The sequence below is a fragment of the Falco naumanni genome, unplaced genomic scaffold (genome assembly GCF_017639655.2).
Source record: "Falco naumanni isolate bFalNau1 unplaced genomic scaffold, bFalNau1.pat scaffold_52_arrow_pat_ctg1, whole genome shotgun sequence".
Lineage (NCBI taxonomy): Eukaryota > Metazoa > Chordata > Aves > Falconiformes > Falconidae > Falco > Falco naumanni.
In genome coordinates this window covers 166,943-191,441 of record NW_024427553.1, presented here as the reverse complement: position 1 = coordinate 191,441, position 24,499 = coordinate 166,943, and the positions used below count along the sequence as shown (strand labels likewise).

Below are 24,499 nucleotides of genomic sequence, written 5' to 3'. Positions count from 1 at the left end.
GTACGCGCGTCACAGGGAGCCTGCCGTGGTGCCGGACACATTAGCCAGGGCTCGCCGCGCGCGGTCAGGGAACGCTGTCTGGTGCTCTGCACTACTCCTGCAATAAGCTCTGCACCACACCTCGAAAGACTGATTGATTAAACGTTTCTGCTTCACTTTAGCAATTAATCTCAGCAGCCTTTCACTTACCTGTATGCTTCAAAGCTAGAGAGATAATCCCTTCATTATCCCCTTGCTCTCCTTCGCAATTCGTAGTTTATTTCAAAATAACTGCAACATTGTACTGGCAGGCAGGAATGAAATCCTGGGTTCATCTCCCAGGGAGCTGCACGTGTTCCTGGGAAAACACCCATCTCAGAGCCAGCAGAGAGTTTATCCCCGTGGCCTACCCACACAAATCACTTTTGCAAAGATCGACTATGGAGGAACCAGCTGTTTCAGTAAGAACAAGACTCTCAGGTTTTTCAAAGCAAGCCACAAAGATCCTGGCCCTAATTATTCGCTCACTCTGTTCCGTCACAAAGTATAAACCCTACGGCCCTAATCTCCACTGTCACTGCTCATCTGCCCCAGAGAAATTCTAGCCCTCTCAATTTTATCCTATAGATTCTGTATAGGCGTACAAATAAGGCACTTTTTTGTGCTTCCCTAGCTGATATTTCAGTCACTCTTCCTAGAAACTGTTACCCAAAACAATAAGCTCCTCTGAGTGAGCATCAACCATTCTCCGTGAATATGTCAATAACTGAAAAAACGTTAGACAAAGCTGAAATAAGTCGTAAGGCTACATAAGCATTTGGAAGATACAGGAGCATTTGTAACTCCACAAACCCAAGACAACTAAAATGCTCTTTGCCGGGCTAAAGCAGCACACAGTATCACCTCGGTTAGGACACCACACTTCCAAGGACCAACGCTGAGGAACAGGGACAAACCAAACCTCCCTCTCAGGCGAGAGGAAACACACGCCAAGTGCCTTCATGCAACTGAGGAAGCGTCTCGTTCGGCACCACAACATACCCCTGCTGAGCCAAGGCCGACAGAAGCATTTTAACATGACGCCTTTTCCTAAAGATATTCCCCACTTACTCTTAAGTGAAGCTTAAAGCTGATGGTGTTTCTGTGGCCTGATCTCAGCTTCTCCTAGCCTAACATAAATTTTACACCTATCTCGGGAGGCAGCGAGCTCTTCCTGCCAAATCCCAAGAGCCCTCAAGTCCTGGCTGCATTAGTCCTGATGTCGTGAGCTGTGGGACGCAGGTGGGAGAGGGCAAAAAGAAAGAACAAGGGTCTGCGGCAAAACAACGTAGAAGCAGTGCAGGGGACAGATGTGTAAGAGACAGCGGCATTGGAGCGAGTCTGACAGAGGCACGCATTCCCACGTTGTGCTTCAAACATAGCACCGCCAAGGAATGAAGCTTCACACGTGCATATGCACACCGTAACGGAGAATCAAGGTTCCTCCCGCCTCCGAATCAGCAACTCCCAGCAAAACCCGATTCCAAAAAACCTCATTCCTGCTTGAGGGGATGCACTTTAAAAGTCCCCTAAGCACCAACTATTTGTCACTTTTCTTTGAGGCAAAGCCGGGACAGGGGAGATACACCTGGAGAGGGAATTAAGGTGACTGGGACAACAGGGAATGATGGCAGATGACAGTCATGGGGGGTGCTGGGTGGAGAGCACCCAGCCGACGCCAGCATCCTCCAGGGAGAGACCGGCACACAGCCACACAGAACAAGGGCACACTCAGCCTTTGCCCCTTACCTGCTCACTCAAGCACCGAAACATACAGAGGTTTTGAAATAAAAGGTTGTAGAAGTAGTCTGCAAAGCACTTAACATTTTTCTGCTTTGAAAGGTCTCTGTTTCTCTGTTCTGAAGGACGCAGAGACTGGGCACCATGCAGTGCCCAGACCTTACCTGTGTCATAGTGAACTGTCAGGGGTCTGGAATAATCACCAGTCTTCTCTGGGTGGAAGTCCACCGTTACTTGCATGGCATCGCCAATCCCAAGAGTCCCAACGGAGGGATCAACAGAGAAAGGGCTGCAACACGGAGAGGCACATCAGGATTACTGTGGGACATTTGGGGACTACGTTCCTTCTGCCGTCTAGCTCACTCCAGCTCACCTGTATTAGCAAGGGGCCAAGAAACCACAGTCAGCAGCAGAAAAAGAGAACATACAGGGCCAGGAACTGAGCCACCGACCCAACTCCTGAAGAGCTCCAGCCCTCAGAAGATCCTAAGCTATAAAATGACCTCGTCTCCCCCATACCCTGCATCCAGTTTTCTGCAGCAAGGCTCAAGAGTCTGACTGCTAGCGATACGATCGGAGGAGGGTTTTTGAAGGGCACGGAGATGGCAAGAGTTATTTGCATGCACAACTTGACACTGAGTTGAATCCGTCTTTTCCTGCCACCTATAAACCTCAAGAGATGCAAATGTCAAGGCGATACCTGTCCCAGTGAGATTACACCCTGGAAATCAGACAGGGAGAACAGAAGTTTATTCTTGAATGGCCAGAGAATAATTAGAGTTTAATTGGCAGAATTAATCTATCTATCTTTTTTTTTTTTTTTTTTTTTTTACCTTGAAAGCATCCTGGTTTTGCCTCAGAAAGGGCACATTTTATCAGCATTTCAATGAAAGCTGTTCTAAGCAAAGAAAAATCTGTACGAGTGCAAAGGCAGATTAGAGTGATACAGAAACAAGAAAAGAAGACACAAAAGGAGTATCCCATTTACAGCCTGAACAATTAAATCTCTAGCTAAATGAAGCACCATTACCAGGAGCATTTCAAGGCACCTTTAACAGGAGGTTTTCTGCGTATTCACAAGCAATGCAGTCTGGGGCTCTGGGCTGTAATCCAGGCTTGGTAACTGTTTGCTTGGCCTACTAGAGAAATTCTGTGCAATGTGTGGGAAATATTATGAAAACGTGTCGGTGTACTTTAGATTTAACAAGAGCAATTATGATTTGTCACCAGGGAAACAGCTCTCAGCTGACAGACATAATTCAGTCCTTTAATGCTCAGGGAAAAGTCAGATGCAACATGTTTCTGCACAACAGCAGCTGGGCTTTGCGGCTCTTGTACAGCCTCACTTAGAAAGCAAAAGTTATTGCGTTTAGTGCTTTGCTGCTGGTCAATTTGTCACCTTAAAAATATGTTCTGCAGAGTTTTACAGTGATTGGGGAATGCAGCCCACAAAAATAATGAGAAAAATCAGAGCCATGCGCAAGCTGAGCTTCGTTCATGTAAGCAGTGACAGCTGATGAAATTGCTGGAGTTCCTGCTCGTTAAGGAGACACTGATGCAATTGGGGGCCTGACCTGCTCCCATCACGACTAGCAAGAACATCGCCAGTGACTAATGGGGAAGCACTGGGCCTGCAAGGTTCACGTGCTGGACCTGAGACTTTTGAGAGGGAGGAGGAAAGCCAAGGCGCCGCCAGCCTCAGAGCCGGGCTGCTCTACATGGCCCTGCACCTGCACTGGGGGTTGTGCCTGGTTATACTGGGCAGGGCTCTGCTGGTGCTTGGCTGGGATCACTGCCTGCTGTGGGAAAGGCACAGAAAAATCGCCCCCCCCCCCCCCCCTTTTTATTTTATTATTTTTACCAGAAACATTGCCAGAACAGAAAAGCTGCTGGTTAAAGGCCACACTTCAGCCCTGCCTCCCACCCCATCCCCTTCCTACTCCGTCCCCATGTCTGCATACCCCTGCCCTCAGATAGCTGGGATGGGAATGACACTCCTGAGGATGACTTCAGGGGATGCCCGAGAAAGTAGATACCTTCGTATCTTCAAATTACCAGAGAAGAGGATCCCACCGAGGTCAGGACTCATTCTCAGGACTGAGAAACAGAGCGCAAGTCAGACACCGCACCTCCTGCCTCCCACCCCACGCTGTACCCACAGGACAACTTGGTTCCTGCTGTAGCAGGAGCTTGGTAACCCTCACGTAGACCTGGTTCTCCAAGACCCAGAGGGATGTAAGGTCCATGCTTCACCTGAACTCTGAACTTCAGTCCACATCACTAAGCTGTTCCCTGCAGCCTACAGATAAGAGATGCTAAGGAAACGTCCCTGACACACTAATAGCCACATGAAAACCACTGCCAACAGACGAAGCTGGCAGGCTAAACTTTGGCCTTTTAGCCATTAATTGTGAGCTGCTCTTTACGGTAATTCTTGTCCTGTTAGATCTACCCTTGTAATGAGTAACTACTGCTCCTGACAAAACAGGAAAGATAAGGTTTGGAGGTTTATTAATAGCTCTTCTTCTGACATGCTTTTTAACTATGTCCATTTGTACATTTGCTTTGTTGTACAACATCTAAACTTTCACAGGTCCAGATCTCCCAGCGGTGCCTTGCAATCCCCAGCTTGTATAAACTCATCTAGCCGCACCAATCTGAGGGAGACCTTCCCAGCAGAACCTGCTGAGCTCTTGCCCGTAATTGCCCTTCAGAAAGGGAACAACACCAGATTAGTAAGCAATTTCATTGTGATCTGTCTTGGTGTTTACATCTTGCTTGCTTTCACCAGGCATCAGCTCCCCATCTTGACAAAGCTGGGCAAAAGTTAAATCCCATGAGGACACCACGGGCAAAATACTCCTGGCAATTTAGCAACCAACTGACAAGTGAACAACGCTGACAGTTCTGTGGCTCAGGCTTTCCCGAAACCGCGCTGCCTTTTCTCTTGCAACCGTACGTTTAGTCAGTGCAGCGTGCAACGAGGCTGCAACATCCTTCGTCCCATGGTATGTTTCTCTTCTACAACCAAAACCCCTTTACTCCACTGGTGCCTTAATTTGCATTATAAAATCATCTGAGTTTGTGAGAATTGATTTCATTAAAAGCTGCCTCCAACCCCAAGACCGACAGTAAAATTACTGGTGATTGAATTGCCTCATCTGTCAACTAAGACCTATTGCAGGAGAAAAACCCAAAGATCATCTAATCTTGGCATACATAATGTTTTGGTAATGGTATAAAAGCCAAAGTCAAGCACTGTAACCACTCCGGTAAAGACAGTCTGTTAGGTCAAAGCATCCAAGACTCCATCTCCATACTGAAAAAATCCTGCACAGAGCCAGCATCTCACAAGCTCTCTCTTTCCCTCTTTCCCTGCACGCAGGCTCTGTTGTCACATCCCTGTACACCCCATGGTAACTCTCCAATCCCACGCCTCCATGTAGTATAATGGTACTGCAGGGAGGGATGCAAGGCGGCTCCTAGCACTGTGCCATGTAGGATCATTTCCTGAGCTTCCAGAGCCTGATGGGACATTCCTAAATGGACCTTCTCAGACAGATCCTCTCTAACCCATAGCACAGCACAGCACAATGTAACGTCAGGAAAAGGCAGTGCTGCACCGAGAGCTGCTTCCAGGCACCATTTTCAACTGAAATGTACTGGAATGACATTTACCTCCGTGAATGCCGTGGAGAAGAAACTCACTATCCAGCCTTAACAATGAGAACGGCAGGAAGAGATTTTTTATATTTATACTATTATTATTTTGTTATTACTATGCTATGCAGTGAAGAGCTGGGTATGGACATGCAGGGGGAGGACAGGCACAAAGCCAAGCTGCATAATGGGGAGTGCTTCGGTGTTAGGGTCCCTGCGCCCCCCCGCCCTTATTAAAGAGGAGTCAAAACGTGGCCGTGTTTTCTGGTAGATCCCATGGCAAGGGAGAGTTCTGAACAAGCAACAGCAGAAGGATGCTGAATTGGCCCCATGGATTCATTTGAGAGCTCTGCCGTGGAGTGAAATACACCACACAAGTCCTTAGATAAAGTTGTAAGAGGCAAGGAATGTCCTTATGAAGTGACCCGCTGCAAGAGCAGAGCTCGCAGTACTGACCGAGAGGAAAGGTTAGCATTGGAGATGGGCTGAAAAATGCACTGAAGGTGAAAGCTGGTAGGTTACGCTTGATGCCATAGAGAAGGGAATCTTGAGAAAGGAGGCAGAGGAACTCAACCTTTAAGAACGTTCCCAATGAGGAATTCATTATGACATTTTGCTGAACACTTAAAGCAAAAAAAAAAAAAAAAAAAAGAGCAAAAAGACAGGAACCTCAGAGTGTTTAAAAAGAAATCTGAATGAAAGTGGGGGTGACCTAATTAGAATAAAACGCTGCTTATTTTCAAAGATCATCAGCTTGAAATTTCAAACTGGCTTTCAAAAGTTCATAACGAAATGGAAGAGATGACTGATGCCTTTGGCTGACATGGGAAATCTTACCAGCTTTTGATCTCTGCGCACACGCAATCCAGTCATTCAGAATTGTACTTTCTTGTGTAGTTTGAAATAAAGCTTTCGTAACGCTTCCCATCCCTTTGTTGCAAATCAGGACTGAAACATTCAATTGATGAAGTTCAGCATAAAATCCGTATCAAGCAGGATTCAACATACGCTGTATCACTCAATAGAACAGTTGGCAAGGACATTGCCAAGAGATGCTACGCACGACTGGGTACTTGTTTTGGTGGTGACGACTAGATCTGGAAATCCCAGAGGGAAGCTGTACAGGGATTTACAAGTTCCTGCCTGTGTATTTCCACAGTGAAAAGAAGCAGCCTGCTTGAATAGCATCCTGGAAGCCTGCTTCAACAGCCTTGCCAGGCTTTGGTAGAAGCCTCTTGGACCTTCGCATTTCCCAGGAGAAAGAGCAAAGAGCCTTCTCTTGACCCCTGTTTTCCTGGGGAAGAAACCGAAGCAACTCAGGTGCACTAAGGCAGACAGCAGGTCTTTGCTGCATTCTGGACCTCAGCTCCTACACCAAAACCTCTGGGACCAAGCAACTCGGAGCTAACTACCAGCCAGCTGAAGTGGTTTCCTTGCAGGTGCAGTTTCCAGAACGCATTACCCTCTCCAGTTCAGCAAACTGGAAAACCAGTGACTGTCTTCTCAGACCAAGAGGAACAGTACAGGCTGTCCACGACACAGCACGCATCAGGCGCTTGACCAGGAGACTGCCGAAATGCCACGTGCTTGTGGCCTCCCAGGGAATGGGTATATTTGGCCAACAGGGCCACATAACCATTTCAGAAGGTACTGAAGATCAAGGAGGTTGCTGGTAGCTACTACAGCATGCTAGAGCACTTTCCAGGAGATCTGAGAGAGACAAAGCTCTAGAAAAGGCTCCCAACCCACACACCAGGTATTTGCTGCACCTTTTGCCTGTGCGCCCATAGGCATTCTGCTTTGGGGCTAAAGTGCAGGTTTGTAGCCGCTGCCAGCTCATCTCCGCTTAAGAGCTCATTCTAATGAAGAATAGTGGATCCCAGGGACCAGATCAAACCTACTGGAAAACCAGGTTCTGGACCCCACAGGGTTTTTGTCAGGGTCTCAATACCAGTTGCTTTGATCTATCATCTCTGATTGCACTTGCTACTATAGACAAACTGCTGGTAAAGCTGACGATAAATTCTTAAATGTCCCTTCCACCAGCTCAGAGCTTGCCCATTTCTTAACACTGCCTTTGGTCTTCAGGAGCTGAGCTCCTCGAGCTGTCGTCTGCCACGCAGGATCTTATACAGCCCAAGGGCAGTCCAGCTGCCTTCCTACATTTGCTCGTTCAATCTAACAGAATCAGTCTTGCACGACTGTGCACTGAAGACACCGTTGCACTATAAAACTCCACTCTGCAGCTTGCAGAGTTTTAGCAGAGGCTGCGCCATGCTTCAAACACTATAATCAACAGCAAACCCCACGTGCCCTGCCCATTTCCAGCCACGGCAGCAGCACAGCAGCTCACATGCTCTGGCTCCTTTTTGTCGCTGTTTACCAACTATACTATCACACAACAGTGTTTTGCGCAAAAAGAGATGAGCTCCCTACCTCTGAGTGCTGATGCAGTAGCGGGCCGCCCCGTTACCGATGTTGCGAACCAGCAGTGTTTTCTGGGTGCTGTACTTGACTGGACAGGCTGAGAAATTCACCTGGTCGGGGAAGTCCAGGATAGCTCGGGCACCTATAGCTCGGAGAGGCACAACAAACTTCTCCCTTTCTGTGATGCAGATGAGCTCGTGGAAATAAACCTGCAGGGAAAGAAACAATCTCAGCACAATGCTTTTAGTACTTTCCCCACGGCAGAAGGAAAACTGCTGTTTTCTATGACTGTAGCAGTATCATTCAGTAACGCAACAGTACTTTTTACCTTCATGAGCTTTCATTCCAGTAGCATGACTTGCACAGGGTCGTTAACTTGCAAAGAAGAAACAACCCCATTGACTCACCTGCTTTTGCAGCAAGCTGGCAGCACCACAATTATCTGATGCTTTGATTCTGAGACACCAGAACAGTCTCTTCATGCAAGGGATCACAGCACTAACGCAACCTGCTTCGATCGCCACTGCAGACTATTGGAAGCACCACTGAGAACCCAGCTGTGCCACAGCACTAACTCCAGTGCCAGCAACGCGGCGACCTCGTTGAAGCTTGGCAGGGGATGCTCAGGTACACTTTCAAAAGGACTTCACCACATGCATAGTCAACGGTCAGTCTTTGGTGAAATACTTCACAAGCCGGGCACGGTAATTGCGGCAGCGTCAGGGCAGTGTAGGGTACGGCTGTATTTCCTGCCCCTTCTCACAGCGTTACAGGGCCAAGGCTGGGGACACGCACCCTTCAAAAGCCACCTGATCCACCTCCCCACACCAGAGCTGGCTCAGCTCCAGACCCAAACTGTTTTTGCGAGAGGTTTCACAAGTACCTAAAAGCGCTAACAGTTCCACCCCTGCCCTCAGCAGCCTATGCCACCTCTGCGCTAGAGTTAAAGGGTGTTAGTTCTTCCTGTGCCTGAACTCCGTTTCCCTTTACATCTCACCCAGCCTCAGGGGACACAGGAGACAGCTCTGGCTGATGCCTTAATCACACCCCTCTGTAAGGTCTGTTCTAGAGGAGTAAGTGACGGCGTGCCTGGTTAGCACACCCACCCCAGGCAGGCGGCATCGGGAGCTGCACACGGGGGACACTCAGACACCCCACCAGAGCAAAGCCGGCTGTGCAGTCCCAGCCACTGCCTTCTGCAGAACAGAGCCAGGCAATCCCCCCCGCGCCCCGGCTGTCTGGCGTTTAGCAGCAGGAAGGCAAATCAAATTACCAAAATCATGTTACTGTAGAGATGAGCAGAGCAGTCTCCAGATGTATGGCGTGGCATCGCTGCGCTGGAACTATCACCTTGCCCCCACTGAAATCAGTGGTAAATCTGCTGCCATAGGGCCAGGAGCCATCACCCCCAGCAGCGCTCTTATTGATGAGCTGATAAAAACTCTGCTTCTCGTCACTCACTGGCTGCCCTGATTTTTTCCTCAGTGCTTTTAATTAATTTGATATTTTTATCATTGTTGAAGCAGCAAGCGCTTTAGGATTTTAATGATTTAGGAATTGCATACAGCAGCAAACTCCCTTCAGCAGAACTGATCCAGACTCCCCCACAGCTGGGATTTCCTGCTCCCGTCCCCATCCCCTCCTGGAAGGGCCCTAAGGCAGCCAGCCCAGGCACAGACACGTACCTATTGCTCTAACGCAAGCGCTGACAGCCAGCGCCTCACCCACCACCCAGCACCTCGCCTACCACCTGCTCAGCTGCGGTTTAAGCTTGTCAATACAGATGCTGCCCCATCCAAGACAAAAAGGAATAATCTCTTTTTCTAGACATCTCAAATATTCACCCTAGAAACTGCAGAAGGGCTTTTGCTTTTCCTATTTGGAAGGTAAAATACTAGGAAGGGAACTGCAGCAAGCAACCTGCATGATTTAATACCGCATTTCAGGAAAGCGTTTCATCTTCAGCAAGTCGTTCTGAATTGGCAATTTTGTACTCAATCTTGCAGCCTAAGCCTTCTAAAATAAAAGCTATGGGCAGCCCATATGAATTTAAAGCACCTATTATCTGGGTACTTCACGTCCTGCACTGTTTCGATCCTCAGAAACTCATTAGCAAATGAAGAATGTTATTTGCTTTTGTTGTTGTTGTTGTTCTTTTGGCCACACTACTGTAACAAAGGCATTGCAAAGCCAGTTGAAAGCTACCTGCCTTATTAAGTCTTGGCATGCCATATTTACTTAGCTCCCTCTTTCAGGTGCCAGGTAGGCAGAGGAGGATGCAAGTTCAGATCAGCAGGAGGATAAAGAAAAAAGGAACTTCAACAACTGGAGCTACTTGAAGGAAGTAAAAGGAAGTAATTGTCAAGGCGTTGTCATTGCTAAGGAGCAAATGGATCAACAGCAATGCAATTAAGAGCCCAAGAAATAAATCCCCCCCAAAAGCAAGCACAGGCAGCCTTCCCAGCTCCGTTGCTGCTGAGGGGCGCTGGGACCACCTGCACAGCAATGCACAAGGGATTTCTCCAGGGACCTGAGGGCAAGGCTAAAGCAGCAAGGATTTGGTTTCACAGAGACAACCACGACCTTGAGAGAGAAAGATGCCTCTCGCCATTCATGCAGATGCACATTATGCTCCAAGCCCCCTCTCCAGGGACACCGTGGGACATGGCATCCCGTGCAAGGCTTGACTCAGCACTTCAGAGCGGGCTGACCCTTCAGCCACGCTCTACCACCCCCACCAAAGTGGGACCTTGCACCAAGCTGAATGCAGCATCAGCCCAAACAGGGGGAAAGCCAAGGCAAGAGGGGTGCTAGGCAGAAGCTGGCTGCTTGTGCCACTGTGAACCTATGGTCCCTTAAGCTTCTGAAAGCTGAATTGCCCTCCCTTGGGGGCCACAGGTTGCAAAGTCTCTACTGCAGCACTGCCTCGTGTTACCAGGGCACTAACTCTGCTACGCACTTGCTTGCAGCCTAGGGGCACAGTTGAGACCAGTGCAAAATGTTGTTCTGCTTCGCAACTGCAAACCCTTAGCAGACTGTTTAAGACCAGGTTTCTAAAGAAACGTGCCTGGATGACAGAGGGGTTGCATCCCATCTATGCGTTAAAGTTTGCTGTGTTTAGACACAGCTTCAGGCTATAGGTTTTCATGAAAATACGACTTCATCCTGCATACAACTCCCCTCTCAGTTTCAAGGAAGATACAGACAGTTGTACGATGGTTCCCCTTCTCGTGCTCCCCTGTGACAAGCAGTAAATTACAAGCTCTGGCCTTCCAGGTATCACCACTGGCACCTGAACTGGCACCCACTGAGACTGAAGCAGCTGCTCGTCTTGGGTGTTGTTTCAGGCTCTTTGTAAACTCAGGCTAACAGTAATTACTGTCACAGCAGTATCAACCCTAACTGCCCAGAACCCCAAACTCAGATGTCAGTTTCCCTGCATAACCTATCCCAAATGCTTCACTGAAGTCCTTGCAGCAGCCAACTTGCAAAGAAAAGATCCTTGTAGCATGAGGTAACACGGCAAGCCAAGCAGGGAAAGCTCCCGCTGAAACCCTGGTATCAGAAAGGCTGGAAAATAAGGGCCGTGACAACAGAGGAGAGACCAGAGGATGAAGATCCGTTCGCAGCAGAGGGGGTGCCCCTGCGCCTGCCCCCCTCAGCCGCCGGTTCGCAGGAGTCTTTGAAATGAGTCACTTGGCTTCAGGTTCCTGTGGCGCCGCGCCATTTGCCTTGGTCTTCTGCCCCTTTCCTCCTCACAAGAGTCATCTTAAAAGTATTCTTGGAATAGCTTCTGTGCACAACAAAACATCTAACAGGGCTGGGCTGAATTTTAAAGGACTTCATTTCAGTAACGCAATAACTCACTGTCCTGTCATATTTCAGAGTAATCAATGTGCATTAATTCAGTCTCCACTGAGCATCAGCAATGAATTTCACAAACCTCACAGACTGAACTTGCATTGCCTGAAAACAGTGCACTGCTACAGTGGAAAGAGCAAGAGGACAACACAGAATAAGCTGTGCTATGTTTTTATGTGCTTCTTACTTCCTTCTTCCTTTACAATAAACCATTAATAAGCCTGAAGGACGCACAAATGGAAGTATTTCTGTCTGTTGTTTATCGGCCAGTCAGTGCCACAATGGTTTCCAATTCAGCAGAGGCCGTCAGACCATAACGCAAGAACGCACGGGAACAGGGGCTGGCACGAGAACACCCACGCTGTACAACTGGAGCCATAAAACAGAAACGTGCAAATCAGAAGCAGCAAGAGTAACAAACTGGAAATGTTGCCCAGCAGAAAAATTAGCAGTTCATTTATAACACAAGTGCCAATAAACCAAGAGGCACACCAGCTATTCCTTTTCTGACAGTCCGAGCACGTGGCACATTCCCAAATGACTGCGAGACAGTAGGAAACTGCTCATTTTCCAAGAAAGAGCTACGTGGCATTTCAGCCACTAACAACTCACATGGCCCTATTACTTAGGGCTGAGGCACAATTTTACTCCTTTCAATCAGGACTGACTTCACTGAAGTCAGACTTACTCCAGGGAAGAACAGATTCAAAGCAAGAGAATGACACAAACCAGCTCCTCATCAGGAAGGCCCGGACCCCACTTCACTGGGTTACCCACAGTCCCTGTGGATCATGCAGTATCAGAGATGTAGGGGTTATTCAAAGGTAGCACTCCTGAGCCTTCCACGACTAACACACAGATACTCTGCAGGCAAGCAACTGCAAGCCCAACACAGGTGGCTTTACAGAACCATCTCCCAAAGCCTGCCTCTTGGCCAAGGGCTTTGCAAGGTGCTCTGCACATCCTGACCATGCTACTGATGCATTTCTAGCTGAGCGACAGCACTCCGGCACTTCGCTGACTCACACTCCATCAAGTATGAGACAAAAAGTCCGATTTGTACAATGTTCTGGTTCTGCTGTAGAGTCCTCATGTGCTCCTCACCAAGCAGCCCACATCCCTCTGCCAGTGCCCTGCAAGGAGCACAAAACCCAGGTCGGCAGAAACCGCCAGGGTGTCGCTCAAGCTGTGCAGAGGACCTCGCTGGCACAGCTCCCTAATGCCACACACTCACCAGTTCAAGGGCAAGACAAGGGACAAAGTACTGGACATGAGTGCTCCTGGGAGTTATCTCACCCTACTTCTATTTGGGGTGATGTTCATGTGTTGCTCTGCTGCTTCTCTGTAGTTGAAGAGCAGCTCTTTGCCCTTCACGGGAACCGATTTACTTCCATCCCAAAAATGAATGCTCATGAATACTAATAAATCACATTTTAAAGGAAGCAGCGTCCCCTGCAAAGCCCATCTCGGTGAGATTAAGCTCTTATGTCACTTGGGCAGTATGGAGAACTGCCCTAGGCCAACATCATTTTAACCTTCCATACGAATGACGTAAAACAATTTCTCAGTCCCTCCCCAAAGCAACCGATCATTTCACAAGCATGGGGAGCCAGGCACCACAGGGCATCTCCTCTCTAGTTTGCCACAGCCATGCTGTTTGAGGATAGGACAGGGTGTTAAACTAAGTGTAAGCAGCAAACGGAAGATGAGAGAATAGCTGTGCCCAAAGAGAGCCTGCACCTCTGGCCTGGTGCAGAAACACCAGCTGGCTCAGAGCGACCCCCTCACCTTGCATCACCCACAAAGTCACGCAAAGAACTGTGCCAAGAGGCAGCAGAGTGCTGGTGCAAAGAGTCAGCCTGCCTGTCTGTGTTCCCCTGCAGGGCTTCCTCCCTTCCATGCCAGGTACTAAACCCTTTGGCGTTAACAAGCCTCCAGGTAACACCGCCGCCCCTTCACATCACGGCACAGTGCCAGACTTGCCAGGGCCCAGCACCGATGCTCCAACCTCCGAGCAAAAGCATGGCACACGGGGCAGGGAATAGGTGCCAGCTGACACAGCAACCACAGCCCCATGCACGCAGGCACAGCCACACCAGCGTGACTGCCCAAAGGCTCCAGGCTAACACTCTGCCTGCAGATTCTACCTGCCCCTTCATTCCTGTGTGCGCTCCAGATGCCTCTGCAGCACACCAGCCTCCTGCTGGTTAAAGACATCTGGAGCTCAGCGTGTCTGTGCCAGGCTGGCTCCCTGCCACGAGCACAGCGCATCTTCTCCCCTAGAATCACAGCTGGAGCACAGGTGGGCGAGTATCCTCAGGGGCAGCACAGCGGCAAGGCTGGAACACAGAGGGTATGAAAAAGCATCACCTTCGCTCCAGCCCAGGCTGAGGCAGGGAACTGGTTGCCAGATGGGAAAGGGGAAAGCTCTCTGGATCTAGCCATTCCCCTAGCGTTTTCCATCATAATTAAGCCCCTAACATCGAGTAGAGAGGTGCGATGGCTAAACACCTTATCAGCACCCCTCCCTGCCGTTTCCCTACTGTCCCACGTGCACCTTCCCCTGAAAACGCCCAGGAAAGCACAGGGAGGGAACGCACAGCTCGTCAGTCCCTGCTGCGGTGGCATCGCATGGTGCTGCCAGCCAGGATGTGACCAGCTGCAGGCTGCCTGACCACAGCCTAGAGCAAACCTCGCAGCACGGCATGGGCTATAACCGGTGTGCAAGAAAAGTGCCGGCTTCAGACAGAGCGTTCCGCCGTCTCACTACTGCGGCCAACACGATACGCATTCAAGAAGCGACTCCAGTTTTCAAAGGTGGTGGTCCTCACTCTGATCAGGCTCAGCTTTGGGTCCTCCAAACAACACGTTTGTATTTATGCAAACAGGCTTTTGTATTTATAATTATCAGAGCAAACCCCTAATTATGCAGCAATGGTCAGATACTAGAAACCAACACCATGAGAGGCCACCCCACCACACAGTGCACTCTTATCCCTGAAGCCAACAGACATGGCATTAAACGTTCCAGCACCGAAGGATAATCACAGTCTGAAGCATAGAAGAGCCTCCAGCCTATGACAGCATCATCTTCACCACAGGAAAAGTTTCCCCCAGCTGTAGATCCAGTGCAATGCCACTGAAACCAGGACAGCGCCTCAAAACCCACAGCAGATGCCCTGTGCTGAACCCAGCCCCGCAGGTTCACCTCCCACTGAAGGCACACATCTCTCGGGACCTCCAGTCTCACCTTGTTCTCATCAGGGGAGAAAACGATGCGGAAAGTCGCAAGCATGCCAGGCAGTACCTTGCGGCACACAGCATGGTGGCTGATCAGCTTGAAATAAGGCGAGCTCTCCAAGATGACCTTCACCAGCCCAGGAACCTGCAGAAAAGAGAGGAAAGTACGATCTTGCAGCTTGTGGAAACAGGAGGAGAAGAGACCTGGTGACACCACCTTCGCAAAGCACTTTTAGCTCTGGAGGTACATGCACGTAACACATAAGAGTGAACATTAATCCCTTCTGCCTGGGCAAAACAGCTCGAGGCCAGAGGCAGCAGGGCGATGAAGGAAGGGCCAAGCAGGGAAGACACCAGCAGCACGGAGGTATAATAGCTGAATCAAGTCACCCGTGTATTCAATAAGCCCAGAGAATCTGCTGGCTTCTGCCCGTACACATCCAGGCAGACATGCCCCTAGAAGGGGCATGTATTATCTGAAGGCCAAACAGTACGTGTTAATCCTGGGGGAAGGAAGAAATCCACTTTAACGTGCTGGGTTTGAGCGGGGCAGTCTAGCTGCGGTGCTACAGCCATGTAGGCAGACCAGCAAGAGGGGACCACAGATACTGTGGCCTTACTGGGAATAAAAGCAGCAAATGAAGAGCAAAAGGAGGAGACACAGGAAGACAAAGAGACAACCCCAGAAACAGAGAGATGGCTGGGAAAATCCAAAGGGAGCTGGAAAGAAGCAAGGGAGAAGCACAATAGGCTACAAGGAAAGGCTGATGCAGAGGATGAGAGCCAGCAACCTGGCACAGTGATGGAAAGCCAGGCGACCCCCCAGGCTGTGCCTATCAACTAGGGGCTTCAAAGGCATTTTCTGCCCCGAGATACATGACTGGCACTGGCTGGTGGTGGTTTCATTATTAAAAGCCAACCTCTGCTCTCCGGAGGCTCCTGCTGCCTGTGACTGTAGCCAGGCAGCTGCCAGCGCAGGCAAGCCAGATCCCCGGGGACCCCTGCCCACCCCCAGCAGTCCCTGCAGGCACCCTGCTGCACGGTTCTGCCCTCTGGGGCACCACCAGCACACAGACGGCACACAGGCATTTTCCTAGCACATAGACAGCAACCCCTGAGCGCCAAATCTCAAAGTCTGAAGCAGGTGATTTGGACTGGTGGGCAGCTTCACGGATCAACAACAACCCCACATGAGGCTTGGAAAAAATGGAGGCTCAGTCTGCACCACCCACCCGAGCCTGGTAACCCGCGGCCAAGGCAGTCCTGAACTCTCCAAACGCCCTTGGAACCCAGCAATGCCCGGGGGCAGCGAGTTCCAGGAGCCAACTTCACAGTGCAGACAAGCATTTTGGTCACCATGTCCCTTGGAAGAGGAACACGTGTGGCTCAGACCTTCAGCAAAAGCCACCCAGAACATCTGAGGGTGCTGAGGAACAGTCTGAAGATAGAAAAGCAATTTTACAACACAGGTAAGAGCAGGAAGTATATAGTACAGCACTTCTGTAGTTGCATGATTACAGAGCCTCTATGCGGAATATATTTTGCTGTCAGCTGGATTTTTACGGGGCAGACAACTTCAGGCTACCATGCAGTGTAACTCAGTATGATTCAGAGGAATGTGGGAAACTGGCACGAAAAACTTGAGACAGAGCACAACGTTGCTTTTCTCCAGGACATCGCCAAAAGCCAACCAATTTAGAGTATAACACCCTCGCAGGATTATCCTGTCCGTCTTTCTGTATTTAAAACATACCAAAGATTTTCCTGGAGCTTATCTTACTTTTACACCCATGCTCTCCAATGGTTGAGCTCTTACTAGCTTCAAAACTACATTGTTTTGGGAAAAAAAACACAGTTCACACATTGCCTCCCCCTTCACAGGGCACGTAAATCCCAAGGTGCAGCTTTACACAGTACAAGTTTATTATCTTTTACTGGGAATGGCAGAAATGTTAATGCAGATGATCTTTTCCACTTGAGGAAGCACGAATAGAGCAAATTAACTGTTTGCCTGTTGGCTGGTACTTGGCAAAGATAAACATTTTTAAGTGCTGCATGGATAATGGAGCAGGTGAAGCCAAAGACTCAGTGGGAATGAAGCAGAGAGTAGGAAGAGAGAAACTGAGGCACATTTTAATCAGGGACGAGGATACCTACAGCAAAGACTGCCCAAAACTCAGCGCAGATCACACCAGTGGCATCCCCCGGGTGCAGGCGCCCATGCTGCATCTTAGCAATGTTCCCAAGTTAAATGCCAGACCAGGAATGGTGCAGTACTCTCCCGGAATAACTGAGGGAGCACACCTGCATCCTTCCTTGCCAAAGGGTCTTCCATTTTCACCCATATCCCTGTCACAACCTGTTATCTCAGGAGATACTTGGACTTCTCTTGCTGTTCTTCCACCTGCAATATGCCTCGACAGCTTTTTTTTTGTTGTCCACCTGTTTGTCCTCCCCAACAGGGAAATTTGGAAAGGAGGCGAATTCACCGTCTCTTGTGCACACTTCCATCTTCCCATCCCACCCTGCCCTCACGCATACCTCTTCCTCTCCATTACAGAAGAGTATCCTTAATTACACCCCTCCTTCTCACCTGTCTCTACTGCCCGTGCACTTACTGCTGCGTATCAAGAGAAACCCTTGCGTGTAGGAAAGCGCGCAGGGAGAGAACACCGAGCTCAGCTCCTTTCCTCCCTCCTGCCTTTTCCCACCAGCTTGCTCTTGGCACATGCCTCATTCCAGCAAACGTTTCCCCAGCTGAAGTTCAAAAGGTCCCAATTTCCCTCTTGACAGTGGAACAAAACTGCTGACATTTTTCGACTTTTCCATTCTCAGCTTTCTTGGGAAGTCTCAAAATGATCGTTTTTTTTCAAGTAAAGGTGGAGACCTTTGAGGGCACTTTACTCCGAACATGCTGTGGCTCTCCAAAGGGGAAGCAGAGCATCACGTTGTCTCAGGAAAACCTGAGCAGAACCCAACTAAGCTTAGCAGGAGCCTGAAGGGGCACCTAAAGGCCTCCCGCTGCTGATGCTAAATCAGCCTGCTTCCACTGCTGTTTCAAAACACCTTTCCTGAAGCGCTGTTACCGCTAATTATAACTTACTCCAGCATAAAGTGGAGAAGACCCCACCCCGAGCTCTGACAGCCCGTTCAGCTCTCTGTGCAGCTCACCCAGAGGCAGAGGTGCCCTGTGGAAACTGAGATTAACCACGGAGCCACCAGGACGCGGTGCACACTCGAGGGAAAGCACGAGGGCAGGGAAGAACTGTACAGCCCCCAACATTCCCAGCCGTGCAGGGCTTCCACGGGGAAAGGTGCTGACTAGAAAAGCTCCTTCCAGCGAGGTACTACCAACACACAGCCAAAACCAAGGGGAGAAACCTCAGCATGGGAAGATTTCCACCGTCTTGCAAAATAAAGGCGGTGAGACGTTTTATTCTGGATGCGCTGTGCTGCAGCAGGCGACTGGCTACGCTGTGCACCGCGCGGATGACACTGCTCTCCAGTTCCAGCACAGGGTTAAACTTCCACATCCCAGCACTTACCTTGTCCACGTTCCTCAGAATCAGTGGCACTTCATAGACCTCATCGGGGACGTAGCTCTGAAATACCACCTCTGATGGGAAAGGCTGGAACAAGCTCTGTTCCGGGGCAACTGCCGAGAACTGGAGATGCAAAAGAGAGCAGAGAGTTTCAGCTGCGGGGAGAAAGACTCATCGGTGAGAGAATACAGCACCGGCCTCCAGTGAAGGACAGTCCCTTGGTGAGTACGCCTGCCCAGCTCACGCTAGGGGAACAGCAGCTCACCCACCTGTGTTCTGAGCAGATCAAAAGTTTCTGGGCCACACCGAGCAGGCTCAAGTGAGCAGCTCTTTTGGCAGGTGTTTCTCCAGGTCTCCTTCTCCAACAGGCAAGGCAGCACTTACCTCCGGCAGAGCCCTGGGCTAACACGGTCACACAGCTCCAGAGCACTCACTGCAAGAGCTGTAAGCACTCGTGGAGCAAGGGAAAGCCAAGAATTTACAGGAGACCCCATGGGAAACAATTTGGGGATCATCTTTACTTTGAGACACAGAGACCGAGCCCAACACATCCTCAAATCTCTTTTTTGACACACAGCCCAGAAACCAGGAAGAAGAGAAGACAGGCCAGAAAGGAACACCGCTGTTAAGAAAGCGACAGATGAGGTGGTAAGTTCCAGGTACTTTCCCAGCATCACTGGGCAATTTGAGTAAGGCTGGACTTGGCATCTCCTTTTCCCACGAGCTTTAAATGGATGCTTCATTATATTCTATTATTGCCATTTTATTTAATACCACTACAGAAGCAGGTCTGAAAACATACAGAAACAGCAAATGCTTACAGCGCCGAGGCGTTACTTTGAGAAAACTCCTCCCTGCTCTGCCTCCCCCCTTCCAGCTGAACTCTTCACACTCACAAGACACAGGCACGTCTCCTGCTTCTCCACAGCAGTCAGGGTCGTGCTGAAGCCAGCGGCCACAGCACACGGCCGGTTCTGTGTGCGCTCGTCCGAGGCGTTCCCAACCTCACGCGCTGTCTAGGGCAATCCTTAACCAATTTGCTACAGGTCTCTCGCTGGCAGTTTTCCACTCAACAGCCTACCTCAGTCATCTACCCCTTTGGAACGTGTGTTATACTAAGCCGATCTGTAAGAAAAGCAGCTTTAAACACACGTGTAAATAAACATTGATCCAGATAAAGCACACCCACTCCCCTCTGCCCAGGGCCATTCCCCTGTGTACCTGGCAGCCTGAAAAATCTAACACCCTGTACGGGTCCCACTCGATGTTCCAACCCAAAGCATTCATGCAATTGCTTTAGCTACACCTTGAGTAGTTACCGTAGGCCCTCAGCCCTCAAAGACCAACACAGCCACCACTGAGGGCATCCTATGACCTCAAGCGTTTGACAGAGACTACACCCAACCAAGGGCTGGCTATTTCAGCAGGAAGGTGGGAAATTGCAAGCTTGCATCCTTGTGGCCCGCCCCAGCCTTCCCCCAGTATCATGCTTTAGCCACAGTAGCTCATCTCCAGCAAAAGCCACCAACTTCAACAGAGGTTGTTTATATGGGCTTAGCGCAGGTCAGGACTTCGACATCTCACTGGGGAAAAATGTTTTACCTTTCCCCCAGCAGAAGGAACTCCACACCGGCAGCAGTTTGAAACAACAACAGGACTTAGTCACCAAGGCATTTAGATAAGCTGGAGGCAAGCCTGTCACAAGCACGCGCTCTCTTCAAATGTCACATCAAACAGCAAGGAAAAGGGCAAGAAAAGGCTACCTTATGATGGGACGCTTCGCTCATGTCTAGAATCTGGATAATCTGGGGTCGCCGCATCTCCCGAGTGCTGGCCAGCCTCTGCCTGGTGGTAAGAGACGTCTCCTTCAGGAGGGCAGAGGGAGTCAGCTGAAATGCAAAACACCAGCAAGAGCTACAGAACTGCCTTTATTCAGAAAGGCTTTTCTTCTTCAAGAGCCACCGATGAATAATTTGTGATCATAGCCGCTAGGATAGTCCTGGAAGTCCCATAATTACCTGTTGAAATATTTACCATTAGTAAAGTAATGATAGAGAGCGCAATACACATGCTCCAAACAAGTAGCTTTGTCCCGTTAGCTTCTCCTTCGTGATTTGATGTGACATGTTGGGGGATTTTGCTCTTCGGGCATTTGTTTCCTTTCCAGTTTGGCTGGAGTGAGCCAGTGACCTTTGAAAAAGGTTGGGAGGAGTTATCAGAAATCCCTTAACTCCATCCTTGCACAACGCTCACAACCACCACACATGTGCAGATGTCACTGCTGGGTGAGTCAGGAAAGCAGAAAATCAGTGTTGTGCCAAGACTGAGGTGGAGAGGAATGGCTCCAAGTTTTAGTTATCTCTTTTTAATTAGCACTTGTTTTCTCTGTTTGGGCCTCCGAGACTCCTCCACAGCAGTATGCAAAGGTATCTCCTCGACAGAGCTTCAGCACCAGGTCATCTTCAGCCAGGTGAGCTCTGGTCAGCAAAAGGGCCGTCTGAGGGTGGGGAGGAGGAATTGCCCTGACTCCGCTGCTGTCTGCAGCGCTGGATCTGTGCTCCACACGGGATACGGGACAGAACAACTGTTTTGGAACCTGTTCCATCTGGGACCAGCCATACCTCTCGAAACCTTCAGGCAGAGTTTGAGCAGCCCACCACATGCCCAGCTGCCTGGAGGGCAGGTATGGTCAGAGCAGCGTTGGCAAGCATCCCGACGTGACAAAACGTTACTGCCCACACAAAGCGGGCAGAAAGAAACACACGCTCATGCTTCAGCTATTCCGGTGCAATGCCCGGTACGTTCATTTAAACTGGCTCCAGTGGCACATCCAGACACAACTCTGGACTTCCCCTGAAGCAGCACACAGTCCATCCCCTACTGCACCATGGTCACCACCTCCGACAGAAGCATGGCAGCAGAGAGACGGGGAGGTGGTGTCCAGCTTCACAGTGCTGCCAGACAACAGGAGGGGCAGGTAGAGGAAGGACGCGGGGGCAGTTTCCAGCCTTACACAGCTCCTACCTGGCCGCAGCAGGTACTTACAGTTGCGGGCTTCTCTGTCCCTCTGGCTAGCTTCGGATTACGAGGCACTACCACTTGGCTCGGGAATCCACCAGCCATCCTGGAGGACCCCGTGAACCAGCGGGGCTTTCCGGTGGCCATGCCTCAGTTGACCTGCAAGGAACAGCAACGGGACTTGGAAAATCCAGCATCCCCTTCCATGGCAGACCCAAAGGAGACAGCTGTGTCTCCGGGCTGTGGCATCCTTCATAACTGGAGAGCAGCCGGCATCCCCACCCTGTTTCATAATTAGACCATATTTCAGTGGCAGAGTTAAGACTGATAGAAGTAAAAGCCCAGAACAAACACTCCAAAACAGCCTTTTGCTGTGGGCGCAGTCCCACAAGCCACAAACACACATCAAAGACTGCTGGCACTTCTCATCTTCTCCCCCTCTTCCATGTATTTTGCAACTATTTGCTGGAATTATTATCCAAATCTCTATTAATACCCAAACTGTCCTTTATTACTCTTTAAAAGTTTTTTGGTGGGAACAAAGGATAAATGTCACTTCACTGCTTCATTTTGCAAAAACAGCTGACCCCATGTGACTTTGTGCCTGACCCTACTAAGTGCTCAGAGTATTATGAACAACCTTAAACCCAGGGATCGCTGCTGCCCCGAGCGTCAAAATCAGACCGCTCTCCTACTTTGCAAACCAAACGCCCATCCTTTGTGCAAGGAGGTTGGTGATGTTTTTAACTAAGGGACCATAGAGTTCAATACTCTGATTAACAACTATGGTTTCTCAAAGCTAATTTGGTTAGGTTACAAAAATTATCCAGCAAATATGACTCCTTCCAGGCATGAAATTACCATGCCCAAGAGCCTTTCTCCATGGAGAATGAGGGCCTTATTTTTCACTTACTAACACCCAAACTCTAGGCTCCCTACAGGCATTAAAAGCTGTAGCAGCAGAAATAAAAGCATGAAACCATTAAAGTCGCATGAGCAATTAGCTCAAATATAAATACAACAGATGTGACAGCTTGGCCACTTCAGGCTATCCTAATGGCAGTTCCTCTCAAGCATCCTTATCCTGCAGGCAGCATGGCTTAACAGGTCCCTGGGCCATCCTTCTTCTATCACCAGCCTGCTGACAACCTCCCCATCTGTCTCTCAAAAAGTGGGTGTGCAAGAAAGGGAAAGAAAACACCCCCAGAAAGTGGGTCTCAAGCACCGACAAAAGTCAAAGGTAAGTATGTACAGCATTTACTAAGCACTACTTTGGACGAGAAATCATTTCCCCTCCCTTTCTGGCTAACTGGACCAAGGAACAGATGGATGTCCCCACCTCTTTTTTTCTGGGACTTGAAAGACCAGTGGCCTCAAACCCAGCTCTACCCTAAAATTATTTTACATCCTGACGATAAGTAAAAAATTACAGATCCTACCCCCTCCTGCTTCCTCCTGTTCCGCATCACTTTTCTTCACGTGGACTTGCTGTACACGGCTAGACACCATTCTGTGCAAAGACCACCATTCCCTTCCCCTCAGGTTTGACCCACATCCTGCAAACAAGGCAATACTTTCAGCTCATTACTCCCGAAACAGCCACAGCATTGCGCATGTTCACGGTACCAGGCCCTTCCTAGTTTCAGGGAACAACAGGGTTGCCATTTCCTTTTGTCCTTGCCAGGAACATGAGAGAACAGCACGGTCCTACGGACACAAGGGCATGCTGCAGCTGGAGCTCGGATTGAAAGCTAGAAATAACTATTCGTTAAGAGAGAAATCTAATGGGGATGATACAACACTAATCTGGGTATCAGTGCTTTATTACTGGGTCTTGAGAGCAACTGGATTATTTGTTTCAATTTTCTAACTATAATTTCACTTCACTTGAAACTAATCCTGCTCATCATGCCCACACCAGTTATTTCCAGAGGGCTTCCAGTCTGCATGCCCCCATACCAGTCCAGCAGCTTCCCCTACCCTCTAGCCCCAGAGTTAGGCACTTCCAGAGCCCCGCTTCCCTGGAGCCTGCAGGGACCAGCCTCCTGCATCAGGAGGAAAGCAGCAGAACTAAGAAAGCAGCCACATTCTCCTGCAGGGGCAGGACAAAACAGCAACCGCAACACAGCCCACCTCCAGCCACCACCCCTGGCTGCTGCACAGGGAGCTCCATCTTCCCCACCTCAGAGAGCCCTTTACCCCCCCCCCCCCCCCCCCGAAATTAAGGACAGACTGCAACTGCCCCTCTGCTCCAGGCTCAGGGCACAGACAGCTCGGCCACCTCGACTGTGGGTTCAGAGCATGAACGCCCCAAACCTGGGCAGGGGAACCAGCTGCGCCAGGACACAACAGCTACCATCACCTCAGAAAAGCAATGAGGAAATATACCCAGGGCTGGGGTACAATTCCTGACGTGTCTCAGGAAACCCAGATGTGCCAGAGCAGGGTGCCAAGCTCCAGCCTCCTCCCCCACGCTCCCTTTACTCCAGTACCTACTACTACGTACTGCTGTGCTTTTGTGCTGTGCCTCACATGGCTGCCCGGGCAGGGTGAGAAGCAGCAAGAGAATTCCTTCCTGCCACCTTCTCCAGGGGAGCCGTGCTGCACTTTGCCGAGGTGAGGTTTTTTGGCTCTGCATGATTTCAAATGTGAGGGGTCTGTTTTCTCACCACAGAAAGCAGGGAGCAGAAATTTTGTGCTGTACCTCACATGGCTGCCAGAGCACGGTGAGAAGCAGCAAAAGAATTCCTTCCTAGCATCTTCTCCAGGGGAGCAGCGCTGAGCTTTCCCAAGGTGATTTTTTTGTTCTGTGAATGATTCCAAGTACGAGAGGTCAAATTTCTCAGAACAGAATGCACGGAGCAGAACTTTTGTGCTGTTCCTCTCATGGCTGCCAGGGCACGGTGGGAAACAGCAAGAGAATTCCTACCTGGAACCTTCTCACCATGTCCTTGCAGCCACATCAGGCACAGCAGAAAAGTTCGGCACCCTTC

The 24,499-nt window shown here is 49.8% G+C and overlaps 1 pseudogene; it reads right to left on the bottom strand.

Annotated features, from left to right (window-relative positions):
• LOC121082266 overlaps positions 1–21,662 on the bottom strand; it is a 52,961-nt pseudogene extending 31,299 nt beyond the window's left edge.
• Between the last annotated feature and the right edge of the window lie 2,837 nt (positions 21,663–24,499).